Consider the following 15,254-nt stretch of genomic DNA (forward strand, 5'->3'; position numbering starts at 1 on the left):
TTATTTAATGTTAGTAATGTTTATTGAGTTCTCTCTGAGATGTTTATGTATCCCTGCTTAAAAATAGATGTTTATAAAAGAGCTAAAATTATTTTCTGGCTGGCTGATTGGATCATTGCAATTTTGTTAGACCCACTGTGTACAGAGAGGTAAGTCTCATGTTTGCTGGATGCTCTTTTAAATGCATCAGCCATGAGCATCCCTGACAACATTTATTATTACCAGGATAGCTTCAGAGAGCTATAACTGACAGTTGAGTTACTTAGCCGATTTCTTGTATTGCCATCCATTAGCCCAGCCTTAGCAGTGAATGACAATAGTATTAATATTCATAAGATAAGACTTTGGTAACATTTTAAATATAGATTGAGAAGTAGAGAAATGAGAAAAGCAGTCAGGGTCAGATCTTCAGACATCATAAATTTGTCCCAGTGAGCAATGGGGGTGTGCTGCATTTTGACATTGTTCTTTTGAGTACTTCCCACTGGAGAAAACTTTTTTAATTTTCTCCAACTATAGATTTATAGAAAAAATGTTAAAACCACCATAGAGCAGTGTTCCCTCTCCTTACTTTTAGGCCAGAGGCCTGGGAAGTTGTGCTGGATTTGACTGGGGTAGAGTTAGCTTTTGTCGCAGTGTCCAGCTGAGTCTTGGATTTTTGCTGAACATGGGGCTGAAAATATAGAAATAGTTTAGATATTGCTGAGTAGGGCTTACACAGAGCCAAAAGAGATTTTCCATGCTGAATGGCATCATGCTCAGTATATAAAGTGGAGGAAAGAAGGAATAAGAGTGGGATGTTTGGAGAGATGATGTTTGTCTGCCCAAGAACTGTTACATGTGATGAACACCTGCCTGTCCATAAGAAACACTGAATTAATTCCTTGTTTTGCTTTGCTTGCATATGCAGCAAATTTTGCTCTCCCTATTAAACTATGTCTTCATCTCAACCCACGAGTTTCCAGCTTTTACCTTTCCCTTCTCTCCCTCATCTTGCTCGTGGGGCAGCGAGTTGCTTAACTGCTGGCTGAGGTGAAACCATGACAGAAGTTAAGCTGGTTGCTGCTGCTCCAAGGTGCAAAACTGCTGTTTGGGGTAGAAGACAGGTGTGACTGTGCCTCACCTTTGTGATTCCCTTTGAAGCAGCCCACTAAGGCTCCAAGGCTCTGTCCCAGTCCTTCCTCTTTTCTCTTGCTCTTCAATTTCTGTGACAAAAATAGCCCAGAATAGCGTGGCCTCTGTGACAATTCACCAAAGAATGAGAGGAAATCTAGCTCCAAAGTTGGCTGCTTACAGGAGGAATAGCTTTGGAGACACTGCAGAAATGCAGCAGGCCCAGCTGAGACCGGTCTCTACATCCATCATGATCCCCCATACACCATGACAGCTCCCCCACTTTCTTGGCTCCATTGCTTTCCTTTTACAACAGATGAATTTTCAATTATCTCTGTATCAATAACATGAACTCAAAAGATAGTATGAATGAGAGACAGCTGCTTCAAAATATTTTTTTCCTTAACTAGGCAGTTATGAAATTTTCTTTGGTTGTGGACAGAACAGAAGAGATATCAAAGATTTTTAGCATTCAGGACATCAATTATGCCTCATAGGGACTAGCACTGTCCTAAGAAGGCAGAAAGTGAACAAAACCTGCTCTGCTTGTTGCCTGAACCTAACCTCAACAGAAACTACTCTATCCTATCATGGCGCCATTGATATAAGGCTATGCCAAGATTAAGCTTTATAAAGAAAAATATAATTCTTGTAAATATTAATCCATTTTATTCAGTGGCAAGAACCTTTGGTGTTGCAGACAACTTTTATGAAAAATCCTTTCCTTAGGATTTTTACTCCTGAGAAGCTGAGAGGCCTCAGGAACAAAACGCAAACATTGATTATCTGCTGCTGTGGAATGCAACAGGTGGATCTGTGATTGGTTCATGTTGAATGTTTGTAATTAATGGCCAATCACAGCCCAGCTGGCTCGGACAGAGAGCCGAGCCACAAACCTTTGTTATCATTCCTTCTTATTCTATTCTTAGCTAGTCTTCTGATGAAACCTTTTCTATTCTTTTAGTATAGTTTTAATGTAATACATATCATAAAATAATAAATCAAGCCTTCTGAAACATGGAGTCAGATCTTCATCTCTTCCCCAATCCAAGAACCCCTGTGAACACCATCACACCTTTGGTGCTTTCTAATAATAATTTAATTAATTTCTAATAATAATTTAAAATCTTATGGTGCAGGCTAAACAGGTAACCAATTTCCAAGCAGACCTGAGCAGTGAATGAGGCACCTGTTTTCCTGCTTTTAATTTAGGGGTTGAGTAACTAGAAGAAAGGCAAAAAACTTAATATATTTTCCCTTCAATTTTTATTCTTTGTTATTAAAATACACCAGGCTCTAGCAAATGTTTCCACTACTGCCAAGTAGCCAAAATTAGGATTTTCAGAACTGATTAGATGGACAAGGCATGTTGAAAGGCACCTGTGAAAATTTTACTGAGAGAAAAGTATGTGCCGAACTCTTTCTGACAATCAAAAGGAGCAAGGCTTTTTTTTCTATTTTGCAAAAGAAAATTCTTCTTAATAATGTATTCAGTCCTCAGGTTGTATTACACAGATCTGGGTGGGGTTTCTCCTTATATATTGTGGTTTTAAATCTATTTTTTTTTTTTTCGAAAGGAAGACTCGTGGATTAAAAAAGGGATACACATTACTTGGGACTGTGTTCAGCAAGGGACTTGGGTATGAGAAGTTTTCCCGGTAGCCTTCTGACAGGCTAAGACAGACCCCATGTCCTTTAAAGGGTGTGGGGAGAACTTTGTGCTTGAGAAGGAACTTTGATCCAAACCAGATAATAAGATTTAAGATGAGTATGAATTATGAATCTACTCCAGGTTAAAAAGAAAAGATAAAAGCTCTCTGATGGTACCCTTTCTCAGTGGCTATTTGTATTCAAAATATGGCTGAATGCTTTTTTCCTGCTACCTCACTTAGTTATGAACATTTTGCTTTTATTGACAAACCTGCAATTTAGGATGAAAACAGTTTGCAGCTGATTAAGGATGGTGTGCCTGGCAATTTGTTGCTAATCTCTCTTATTATGCCTTCATAAAAATGGTAGTCATGGTATAAATCCTAGTTTAAATCAATACCTGGAAGTGCTAATCTCTGAAGAGGAAAATGTCAAATACCTCCTGCTGTGTGCAAAGTCTCAAATTCTATGGCATAAACATTAAAGGCTACTGAAATGATTCGGCTTTTTTTTCCTTTACACAAAGTTTTGCACTTCCTTTTATAGCATTTCAGATGTCATTAGCCTTTCTTATATAAACTTCACCTTGGTGGTGGGTGCATGATATGTCTGACAGTGACACATGGTCACTGTTCACCCTGTGGAGGAGCGACTACTGGTCCCAGCTCTCCCCCAGGTATTATCTTTGACTGTGCCTTGAGTTATGGAGTCAACTTCCTTCCTTAGTCATGGGATCTCTTCTGAGAAAAGTTTCTGAAAGCCCTAGAGTGTTAGTTGCACATGTAAGTGCAATGTAGCACTTAAATGATCAGTCAAGAACCCTGCAGCCAAAATAAGTGGTAAATTTAATCTGTTTTGGGACCTTAAACTCAGATTTGAATACTTACTGTCAGTATCCTGTCCCATCTCCATGATGTTTTCCTTGCTATTAACATTGGGACACACAGTGTTTTTAAAACTCTGCTCTTGGGTCTGCAGTGCCAGAGGGGAAAAGGCAAGTAGGTGAACTGTAAGACTGGAAGATGACTTAGAAATAAGGTCATAGTGTGTTTCAAGGTAAAACGACTTTACCTGCCCACTGTTTCTGCTCCATCTCTGCAGAAGTATGTGCTCTGGTTTCTAAATTAACATTGTTCTCATAAAAATATTTCAGAACTTAGAGAGTATTTTTGCTGCCACTGATATCCTTGATTCTCTGCAAAGACAACCTGCTTGAGCACCATAGTGCATTAGGGAACCTAATTCTGTAAAGCACTTTTTGTAGATTTTTCATGATTGAGATTAACAAACCGAGAAGGACAGAAATGATCTATATAAGTTTTTAAATTTTAGAAATTTTATTTTTATAAATTTTTATAAGCTACATATATGTATCTTATAAGGTATATATATGTTTGTTTTTATAAGGTACATGTATGAATTTTATTTGTAATTGTATTAGTTCTGTTGCAAAAATAGAAGCCAAAATTAAAAAAATCTTTAATTTCCTTTCATTATGCCCATGGATAAAGACATCACTGATTCCATCTCAGCCCCAGGAAGAGCCAAGGAATACTGTGCCATTAGTATCTGCAGATATGCCTTAATGCTGTCTTTGTTTTAGACAGCTGTTTCTGAAATATGTTCTAGTAGCCCTTCAAATACAAGCAGCAGAGCGTGTATCAGGCAGAGATAGTTGGGACTGGGGGGTCCCTGTAATCCTTAGTAACAAATTAACAAAGTATTAACAGATTAGTGACTAAAGCTGCACTAGATTAAAGGTTTTCAAGGAAGAGAGACCTGAGTTTGGGTGGTGTTCTCATAGCGATAGAATAGCATGAGAGAGGGATGATTGCTAGAAGAGAATCATAGTGTGTGCAAATGGGTGGTTGCAGATACCCCAAGAATGATTTGGTCTCAATGGACCTTTAAGAAGTGTTTTTTGAGATAGGGACAGCTTCTCTTATAAAAGAAGCTCTCTTCTCCTAAGGATTTTTGTGTGTTTCAAAAAAAACCCAGCCTGTTTTCAGCTATCATCTTTAAGGAAGTGACCTTGAATTACACATAGTCACAGTGATTTTCTCCTGTAAAAATACTGTCAGAAAGAATATGTCTAACACAATTCTCTTTTTACAGCTCTGCAGCTGGAACGACTGCTACTATTCTCCATTTCACAAAAGAAGGTATAGTTTCTCTCTGGTTTTTGGCAACTTTTGGAAGCCAGAAACAAATAAGTGTTGAAAGCTTATGAGTAGAAAATTTGCAGATTTATACCTAAGACAGCTGCTGACAGATTCTGTTCACATAAGCAGTCCTGCTGTAGAATCAGCAAGACTGTGTACAAGCAGACTTGGGCACAGTCTGCTTGTCTGAGATGACTACTACAATGCAGAATTGCACTGTTCTGCCTCCATTGTTTCAGACAATTCTGTTGACATCACCAGAAGTTGTATTATCTGATGGAGTTGAAGCAGCACCTTTCCTTTTCTGGCAATGAAGTAATTTCGTTTTATTGTAAGGGATGGAGGCATTTTACACCTCAACATTTCCATATTCCAGCAACAACTAAATGCAATTCAAGTGACCTCTCAGGAATTTGTGTGGTGAATCTAGTAAGCGGATTAAATCTTACTGTGGCTCTAGGGAAATGTGTGATAAATTAATAACTATTCACCAGCTGGATTTGTTTGCAGAGTCTTAAGGGCATACTGTGATGATGCTGTGCTGAAAAGGTGCTGCATTCCAGCCCTTCCTGATGTACAGAGCATTGATTTTAATATTTGACATAGTATCTTGCAAAGCAACTAACACCAGCTCTAAATAATTAGCTGATTATTTAGAGCTGGTGTTAGTTGCTTTGCAAAATACTATGTCAAATATTAAAATCAATACCTATGGAGATGAACACTGGGCAGCTGTACCAGAAATGGAAACTGTTGCAGGGAAGCTGCCTGGAAGGGGGCAAACAGGAGGCTTCTTCTTTTCTGTGACAGAAATATGCATCTTGTTCACACGTTTGATCAGTTTTTAAATCTCCCATAGCAATTTCTCGCAGTGGCTTTCTCACATGGGCTTTGCACGTCTTTTGTCCCTATCTCTTCCCTATGTGTCTCTTTCCAAACATTTTTCTTTTCTCAATTTTCATTGATTTATCAATCTTCCACTTTTTTGCCTCCTTGATTTATTTCTGCATTCCCATTGCCTTCTCTCCTTGCTTTTCCTTTCCCTCAGTCTCATACTTTCTTTCTTCAGGCATCTTGCCACTTTTTCCTCATTAATTCCATCTCTACATTTTCCTGGGCAGTATGCAGGGGCCAACTGGTAGGGTGTAATTACGCTTGCCACACCCAAATGGGAGCAGGCCTGAAGCTTTTTGAGCCCTTAAAACCATTGCATCTTCCAGACACCCCTGGGCTTTGAAAAAGGAGAAGACCAGCACACGGATCCTGACTGATCACAGGTAGTTCAAAAAGGGAGCTGCAGCTCAGTTTCTTCTTTAGGGAGGCTCTGAGACTTCCACCCTTTCCAAAGAGACCCCCAAAGTACAACTAGAACCTGAGTTGTTATGTTGGATCAAGGTATCCTCTGCTGTTTTGTAGAGAAGGTCAGGTCAAGATATTCTTGCCATATATTTTTGGATTTTTGCCCTCAGTTGTCCTTGGTTTAATGTAGTCACAACTGGTAGAGTTAAGTACAAAAGGTACAGGTGGTATCCTGCCATAAGTATATGTTTTTACGACAATAATGTGCCTGGTCTTAAATCCCCCTTCTTTGTCAGTGCTTTCCCTTAGATGTGTGATTCTGTGATCATGTTTTTAAGAGCAGCCCTATCCCTTCTCTTCTGTTTTGGTTGATTGAAAAAACCCAGCTGGACTTTGCAATGTTTGGGCTGACTCTTGGTTTCCATGACTGTCTTAAGTGGATTTTTTTTAATACCTGCAGCAATCTCAATCTTTCTTGAATCTGAGTGTCCAGAATTATTTATGTTATTCCAAATATTCCCAGCATAAGTAATTAAATTCTTGACTACAGAGAAAGCCTGCTTTTGTCAGAAATATTAGGTAACTAACAATTACCAATGACTATCAGCAGAAAAATACCTAATAAGTCCTTCAATTTCAGATGCTATTTAACCTTGCAACAAACACTGATTTTAAGATATAATTTCCTTTAGACATGTATGAGTAGTTTATATGATTTTAGTAGTTTGTAGTTTGTATCACTTTTCCTGAAGTCAGTCTCAGTCCTAGCATTTGTTTGACTTCTCTTCATACATTCAATAAAATAAATTCAGATCTGACATCTTAGCCAAATCCTTGGAGGTCAAGAAAGCTGCCATAAGCCCATTGCAGCTTTGTGGCCTGTAGCCACAAAGATATCCTTCTCCCACTGTTGTGAGTGCCAGCTCACAGCCCGCTCCTGCTTTGATTTCCTGATGACCTTTCCTTTCAGTGCTCAGCCCTGTTGAGACTCTCATGAGGGATGCTACAGAAACAAACAGAATCACTTCCTGAGAAGAGAAATGCCAGACATTAAACAGGCAGCTGAAGAAGAGAAGAATAAATACAAATACTCGGTTCTTGAGAAGGAAAATATTGTTTCTCTGCCAAAAAATTAGAATCCTTATAGACTCCAGTCAGTTGCTTCTGGAGAGAACCAATGTAGCACTTGTGTTTCTTTACAACATTTAATGCAAGTGTTTCAATACTGGGTACCTGATTAAATTAGATATCTCTAATTTATATATATGTTCCCATTATGTAAGTGGATGTCACACTGGAATGGAGGGAATTCAGTCTCTGAATTCTTGTGTTTAACCACTCCTGTTTAAGGGTGTGCAATCACTACATAGGTTTTATTTTTTAAATCTTTTTGTGAGGACCATCATTTATCATGGATTTGCGGGTACTTTTATTAAGATGATTAATATATTACTAGCAATCACTGTTCAGTTTTAAGATTATTAACAGACTGCTGAATTGTCCCCCAATGGCATAATGGGTACATTAACCCATGTCTGTAGAGCAGCACCAACCTGTGATAGTCACCTCTTAAACAGGGTGATTCAAGATGTGATTTTCAAAGTATGAACAAATGAATGATACTGGTCCATCTGCACTGGGCCAGTTCAGGAAGAAATGGTACTTGCAAGGTAACAGGAGTGGAAATGTGATGTCATTTATGTGATTGGATGAAAGTGAAAATTGAAGAACAAAAGAACCATCCCCAAACAAATAAAACCCTTTACCCTTCATAAAGGAGGAGCTGTTTCCCAGCAGTACCTATCAAGGGTCTTGTTTCAGTAAAGAAGGGAGAGAAGGAGGATTATTGTATCAGGACATCAGTGGTGTCTTTTAGGCAAGGAGCACACTGGCATGTACCATGTATCTTGAGCTGACAGCACAGCACACAATTCTTTCTGCTTTTTCTAAAGGGTTCAGAAACTGATACATTTTCATGACAGCCAGAATAAGGGAAGTTCACTCATTTTTATGTAACTGATTCAGTTATAGAGCTGAAAACATTTATTCTTTTTTTTTTTTTTTTATTTTCTATCCGTATTCAAGGCCTTTGTAGAATAAAGACAATAATTAACATTAGTGCTAAGCTGTTTTTATCCCTAGAGCTCAAGTGATTTGGAAGGATGAGAGTGTTGAAATGAGGGGAGAACGACCATCCTGTGATGCATCGGACTCGAGTTTATTGATCGATCAGCCAGTTTAAATAATAGTGTTAACGAACTTCATGCATATTCCAAAATCCAGGTTTATGATAGGCTAACAGAGAAAACTCTAACCACACCTTTTGTTTTACAATACCGTTGATTGTTTACACAAAATAAAACCAGTGTTCCCACTGTGATATGAAAGGTTCCCAAAACTTCCATATCTGTTCCCAGGGTGCCATCTTTTCCCAGAGAAGGTGTTTCGCTTGTTATGGGAAGACTGCCTGAGAACCTTATTGTTTATACAATGATGCCTGAGAGAGTCTAATTGTTTATAGAAATCAGGCTGAGAACTGCTTTGGAACTGCTTCACAACTACCTGTTACTTTTCTCTCAATTGCATGGCTTCATGGCCTTTTTCTTTAAGCCATGCTTGAACTAAACTCTCCACATGAGAGTTACCAATCTGATTGAATGGTTCCATCTACCCAGTTAAAAAGACTTCAGGCAATTTTTGGAGAACCTGGTGAATGAAGCCCAGGCTGTATGGGATTGGACAGTGGGGAAAGAATCCTTGACCCGCTTCTGTGGGGCTGTATCTTGTTCCTCAGAGCTGGAGTTGTTTGTGTGCATGCTTGTTGGTGTGAGAAGGCACATAAGGTAGAATGTAAAGGAGATAAAGGTTGTTATATATAAATTCTTTCACTTTCGGAAGTTAACTTTGTGGAGTATTGAAAGTGAAAATAGCTACTTTTTTTGACGGTCTTGTTTTCTTCTACTGAAGAGCACTCTGTCTTTGCCCTGAAATGGTTTAAAAGAAGCTGGAATGTATTTCTGCTAAAACTCAGTGATGCTCAGTGTTACAAATCACCTCATTCCCAGGATAAAATCTGTTGAACAGAAGCTTCGCTAGTTGCAGTGCTGCTCTGACTTCTTGGTCTAGCTCAGGAAAATGGGAAGGGTCATTGCTGCTGATTTTATTGCATGATTTGTTGAAACAGAGGCAAATACAAATCACCCTGTCAAATCAGTAAAGCAGACAGTGTCACCTGGGCCTCAAAGTACATTTTATTAAAGGGTTTGTCTTGGAAAGGAAGAGAAAAATCTAGCAATAGATCTGAAGATGAGGCAGTTGAGATAGAAAACATGCCTGAATTTCTTATTTGAGGAGCTGAATGTCCTCACTTGTCCCCTTGAAAAGGTAAAACTGGACAAGTCATGATTATCTGGTGCCTGCGGTTTTCAGCTAAGAGTGAGGAGTTCTAGGCTCTAACTACTTTTCCAAGACCCGACTTTATTTTTTATCCAGTGGCTCCTGAATGTGAAGTGCGTGAACAGTCTTTTTACCCAGTCTAAGCTTTAGGTGGTTAGAGCCTATGGGATTTCAGCATTGCGTTTCTGGACTTGGTTAAATTTTATCTCCTTAAAGCTTTAAACCCTCCTTGGTGTGGGAGGAGGGGACAGAGAGGATGGAGTTGGGACACCATGGGACGATTCAATCAATCATCTGTAACCAACTCCCTTTCTTCCAGAAAGTTCCCTGCTCCCCACTTTTTCATTGGATCTCTCCTAAGAACACCCTCTCTCCGTTTTTCTATTGGCGTACCCCAAATCATCTCACCCTGAGCCCTCCTCTGTACCCCTTTCCTAATGGTTGAATCATACCTCGATCCCGCCTACCCTTCCTCCTTAAAAACCCTGGTCGCGCAGAGGATCGGGACTCGAGCACCCCAGTTCCGGTTCTCTTCCGCTGGGGCTGTACCCCTCTTTCCTTCCCCGCCTGCACCCTCGGACTTCCCTATATTAAAGCCTGTTGGAACAGCACCTGAGCCCTCGAGACCTCCTTTTATTTGGCCGCTCCGTCATTTCGTCATCCGGGACTGTGTGTGTGCTCGCGGCGGAGACGCTCCCCCAGCGGGACACGCCCAGGAGGTCTGCCCACACCCACCCAGAATCGGGGCTCCCGGCAGCAGCCAGGACCCTGAAAACCCGCACCTTGGGATATGATGCTGGCGTCCATTGGGTCATAATCCCCAAACACAGTACCTAAGACTTGGTTGGTTAAGTCAGAATGAGATTTCAGGAGTTTTGGAACAATTTGGGACATTTTGCTAAGGTTGTTTGAAAATGGAAGCTTGAGGACTTGTCTAAGTTCCATGCTCTTGAAAACTTTCTTCGTATTTAGAAATCCATTCTTTTTACTCTTCTCATGCTGCTAGACTTTTCTTTAATAACTTTCACATACAATTCAATAGTTCTAGTGAAAAAAGAAAAAAACTTCAAAAAGTGCTTTTCAAATTGTACAGGCCAATCAGTCAACCCAGTAGTGCAGTGAATTGATAAATAGCCCTGGTCTTACAGCTGTCATGTAGTGCATGAAGATGAGATGTAACCCACTGTATTGTCCCTGGCAGAAAGATTTTTGAGGGTGACTGTGAAGGGGAGGAACACCGTAGTGAACTTGCATTGTTTCATACAAGCTTTGAGTTAGGCTGAGTCTTTCAGCTGGAGAAACTGAACCTCTGGTTATTGACTGTGTCTGTTCTTACAGTGGTAAACAGAAGAGTTGAAACCGAAGTCAGAACAAAATCTCTTATTGTCTAGATTGCCTGCCGCATTGAGCACATTTTGAGCTGTGTGGCTGGTGCCACCTCAGTGAGGCCTGTGTATTTCACCAGCTGTTAAAAGTATTACTCATGTAGTGAAGAGCTCAGGAGAGAGGCAGTGAAAGATTTAGAGCAATGCCACCTAGTGCTAAAATTAAATCTCCTGAAACAAATAAATTTTAATTTTTGCAGGCTTCTTTTTTTTTTTTCTTCTATTTTTTTACTTTTTCAGCAGTTCCACTTGTTAGCATTAAACTTGGGTGTCAAAGAACCGCCTTGAGGCACAGTTAGAGGATTTGCTCAGCACCAGCTTGGAGTTGCAATTATGGCTCATATCTTACCAAAAGCAGCAGGGAGAGCTGACCAGGAGGGGTCTTCTTGCCTCACTCTCCTGTCTTATATCAGTTAGTGGCTGGCTACTGATACCACTACTTAGCAGGTGGGTGTGCATCTGAATTTGACCATTTTTAGCCTTTGATGCCTGATAGTGAAAAATTTTCACCCCACAACACTTTGAATAGGGTGACCATCTGTTCCTTATTAAAAAAAAAAAAAAAATCCTTTTTTTCAGTGTTCAGCTTATATCAGTTATCAGCTTATAAGGAAGTATTTTTTCCCATATTTTGGCACTGATCACACAGAGGAGTCTATACAATAATTTCATAAGATCCATGACTGTTCCATTGGAAATAGAACATTGCAGGCTTTCTTTTACCAGTGCTCATTTTTCTGGTTGTTTCCTTTTTTTTTTTTTTTCCCAAATTTCTTTTCATTTTTGTATTTTCTGGTCATACAATCAGCTATTCAATATCTGCAATGCATTACTGTGATCCTTTAACAATGAAAAATTAGTAGGACTGTTCTACATTATGCACTTCCATGAGAAAACAGAATATCTTTCCTACTGAGACTATTTTTTCTCATGATACCCTTCATTATGTTTGTGATCCTTCTGCCTAATTTCTTCATGGAGGCTGTCACCATTTTTCAAAGAGATGGTTCCTGAGAGTGACCTGAACTAAAAGAACCTGGCAAAACAAGCCTTTGGGCAAAACAGCAACGCACATTTGGAGAGCTTTCTTTCATTTTTTAAAGATAGTGATCCTTGGCTCTGCAAGACCAGTGTATTATCATATATAGTGGGTAAGATGTGCATACAAAGGCAAACCTGTCTTAAAAACCGGACCTTTTATTTCCTATTAATCACTGATGCTGATCTGCTCCCAGCAAGAGATAAGGATTGCAAAGAACTAAAAATTATTGAGAAGTCTCTTGAAAGCCCCCCCCCCCGCCCCCTTGAAACCACCATGGTAATGGAAAATAGGGTTTCACTTTCTGAAATCTGTGGTGATGGAAAATAGGTTGTCACTTTTTGAAATTTGATCATGTAGCAAAGTAAAAACAAAACCAAAATGACATCCAAACCAAATGACACAATAAAAGAAATTTCAGTTTTCCCTTACTAAGGTGTATATTGAAGACTTGCATTCTCATCAGCTCCTTCAGGCTTCTTTATTTTCTACAAGTGAAATAAGGATTTAACCAACCACCAGGTTCTTCCAGTAGTTTTGAAATGAACTCTTGAGCACAGCCTGCACATGCTTTTGTTGTGTTCATTATAGTTCTCTCACAGAAGAAATAGTAACAGGTAATACATTTCTTTGTGAACAGAATGATGATGAAACACCTCAGGAGAGGCGTTTGGGGCCCAAGTAATGTTTTTTTCCTAGTGATTTACTTGTTGGGGGTTTTTTTTGGTTGTTTTCTTTCTTATTGAAAATTTGCTTTTTAAATTCTGAACATGTAGTAGCTATTTGGTGAATTGTCTAGTAAGCCATGATACTGCTTAGTGTGACAATACGCATACACTTAATGATTTGGAAAGGTAGAGAAATAGAGATGTTTGTTTTCATTTTAAAAATCCAGACAAAATTATTTCTGCCAGAGGAGAATTTAAAAAAATAGACAGCTTTATTATTCATCTCCCACTGAATTTCAGTGAACTTTGTATGGCCTGGCTTTTAGAAAATCCTCCATTTTTCTTTTCAGAAGGTTGTTTATTGTTGTTGTCTACAGCACAAGCACTTCAGAACCTCTGAGTGGAATTAAGTTTCTTTGTCCAAACAATCTCAGTAATCATTACACCACATATGAGTTGAAGGGGAAAAGCAGAGTTTTCATTTCTCCCTTTGCCTTTCCCATTGCTAACCTCTAGCAAACAGCTTTTTGTAGCACAGCTGGTGACAGAAGGGCTGGGGTGTTGGCTGGTGGCAGCCTAACCTCAATCTTACCATGCTGGGACATGGCACACTGACTCTCCTAATTCCCAAGTCAGTATCTCTATTAGACTGTCTGCAGCATCCTCTGCACTTCGTTTCACAATTTTTAGGTTGTGCCTGCATTCCAGCTTCAGTGCCTACCTACCAGGAGCGTAAAAACACCACTGGTTTCTAGGAAAAAGTTTTTAGGCAGAGGCTAGGAATGAGGCTCCCAAACATGACAAAACGAGAGTAGCTATGCAGAGATCCCGAAGGAAATTAATTTCACCAGGGTAAACATCTCTTAACTTAAAACTGATATTTTGGTGTGATGCTTTAAGCCATTTTGTGGATTTTCTTTTAATTCCTGCTGACATGAGAGGAAAGCTGCTGCTCTGCAGGCTTTTCCAGGGTGGGAGGTGAACTGCGGGTGTGTGAAATTGGTACAAGGAAGATCACAGACTAATTCACCTCAGTCATCAACCAAGCACCTTAACTCTGGTAGTACTTGGCAGCTGAATTGTGAGAAAGTTGATCAAAGCTGCCCAGCACAGAGGATGGCAATCATTTACTTGTATTTGTCTGTACTTTTTGATGGGCTGCAAGGCTTTAATTTACAATAGAAAATGCAGATACTTTGTAAGTTCCAGCAAAAGGATATTTATACAAAGAAGTTGTGATATGTTTATTTTCCTATTAACAAGTAGAACAAAGTTAGTAGTGGAAGAGTTTAATTTGCCTTTTAGAAAGTTAAAATTTCAAAGACAAACTTGAAAGAAACCTATATTCATCTGGATATATGGTGCCACATCTCTGATTTATGAATGCAAAATTAAGTCTGTTCATAGAGAGCTTTTAGCTCAGGTGAAGACAGCTTCTTTTTTTTTTTTCATTCTTGCCTGTATAAGTTACTTTTTTGTGATCATTTCTCTTGGTTTTTCTTTAAAATCAAATGCTAAGAAATGGATTATGGATTTTCTTCTGAGTTGTTATTTTTGATTGGAAGCAAAGTCTGAGATTTTAATGCATGGAATAAAAAAATTCTGTAAACATATCATGTTTCATATAGATGATTGTTAACTGCTAAGATAAAAATTATCAAGCCTTCTGTGGGAAGCATAACATATTTGAATGAATGAAGTCTAAAATACAAGATTTTTCAAATTTTTTTTATTAGTAATCAAGCACCCCCAGAAATTGTCATGGAACTGTCAAGACCACATGTGAGTTATGATTGCAATAAATTGTATTTTTGGGGACAGCTGTTTTGTTCTGTTTTTTGCGCAAATGTTTACTATTAATGTTCTACCAAAGCTGAAGAGCTCCACCTGTATGTTGTCATCCATTCCTCTCTGTCAAGGGCTCAGAAAGTTGAAAACTGTAATTATTGCATTCTATTTCTCAGCCTTTCTGTAATGAATTTGAGACACAGTTGGGAATTTCCCAAAGCAAAGTTGGATTAGTTAGTAATTGAAGAAACTTTCATCACCTCTGTGGGTGGACTTCTTGGAGACCAACTTTCTGGATCTTTTGATGTTTTGTTTTGAATTCCACTATCAATGTATTTTTTATGATGCATGATCTCTGTCCCTAACTCCACATATCCAGTCATTTTCCTTCAGCCACTCATTCATATGGTCAACAGACATCTTTTTACCTCATATTTATTGTACCCTTTCCCCTAAGTCTGTTGTTGGCTTTTAGTTTGTTTTGGCTTTTTAAAATGCTAATATTTCCAGGTCTTGCTTAGAAGCTTTCTCTCACCCATTGTTATCTTCTAAAATGTCACTGAGACCATCTGCTCCAAACTGACTCTGCTGAGCAATTCTAGTTCTCTAAGATCATTTGCACAGACATTATTTTTCCAGACAGATTGTCTTCAGAAAAGACTCAGTAGCAGAAAAAGCATACTAGTCTGGCAAAGGTAGCAATCATATCCTCTTAAAATAAATGAAGCACATATTTTCATGAATTTTAGTACCT

This window comes from Melospiza melodia, chromosome 3 (assembly GCF_035770615.1).
Source record: "Melospiza melodia melodia isolate bMelMel2 chromosome 3, bMelMel2.pri, whole genome shotgun sequence".
In the NCBI taxonomy this organism is placed as follows: Eukaryota; Metazoa; Chordata; class Aves; order Passeriformes; family Passerellidae; genus Melospiza; species Melospiza melodia.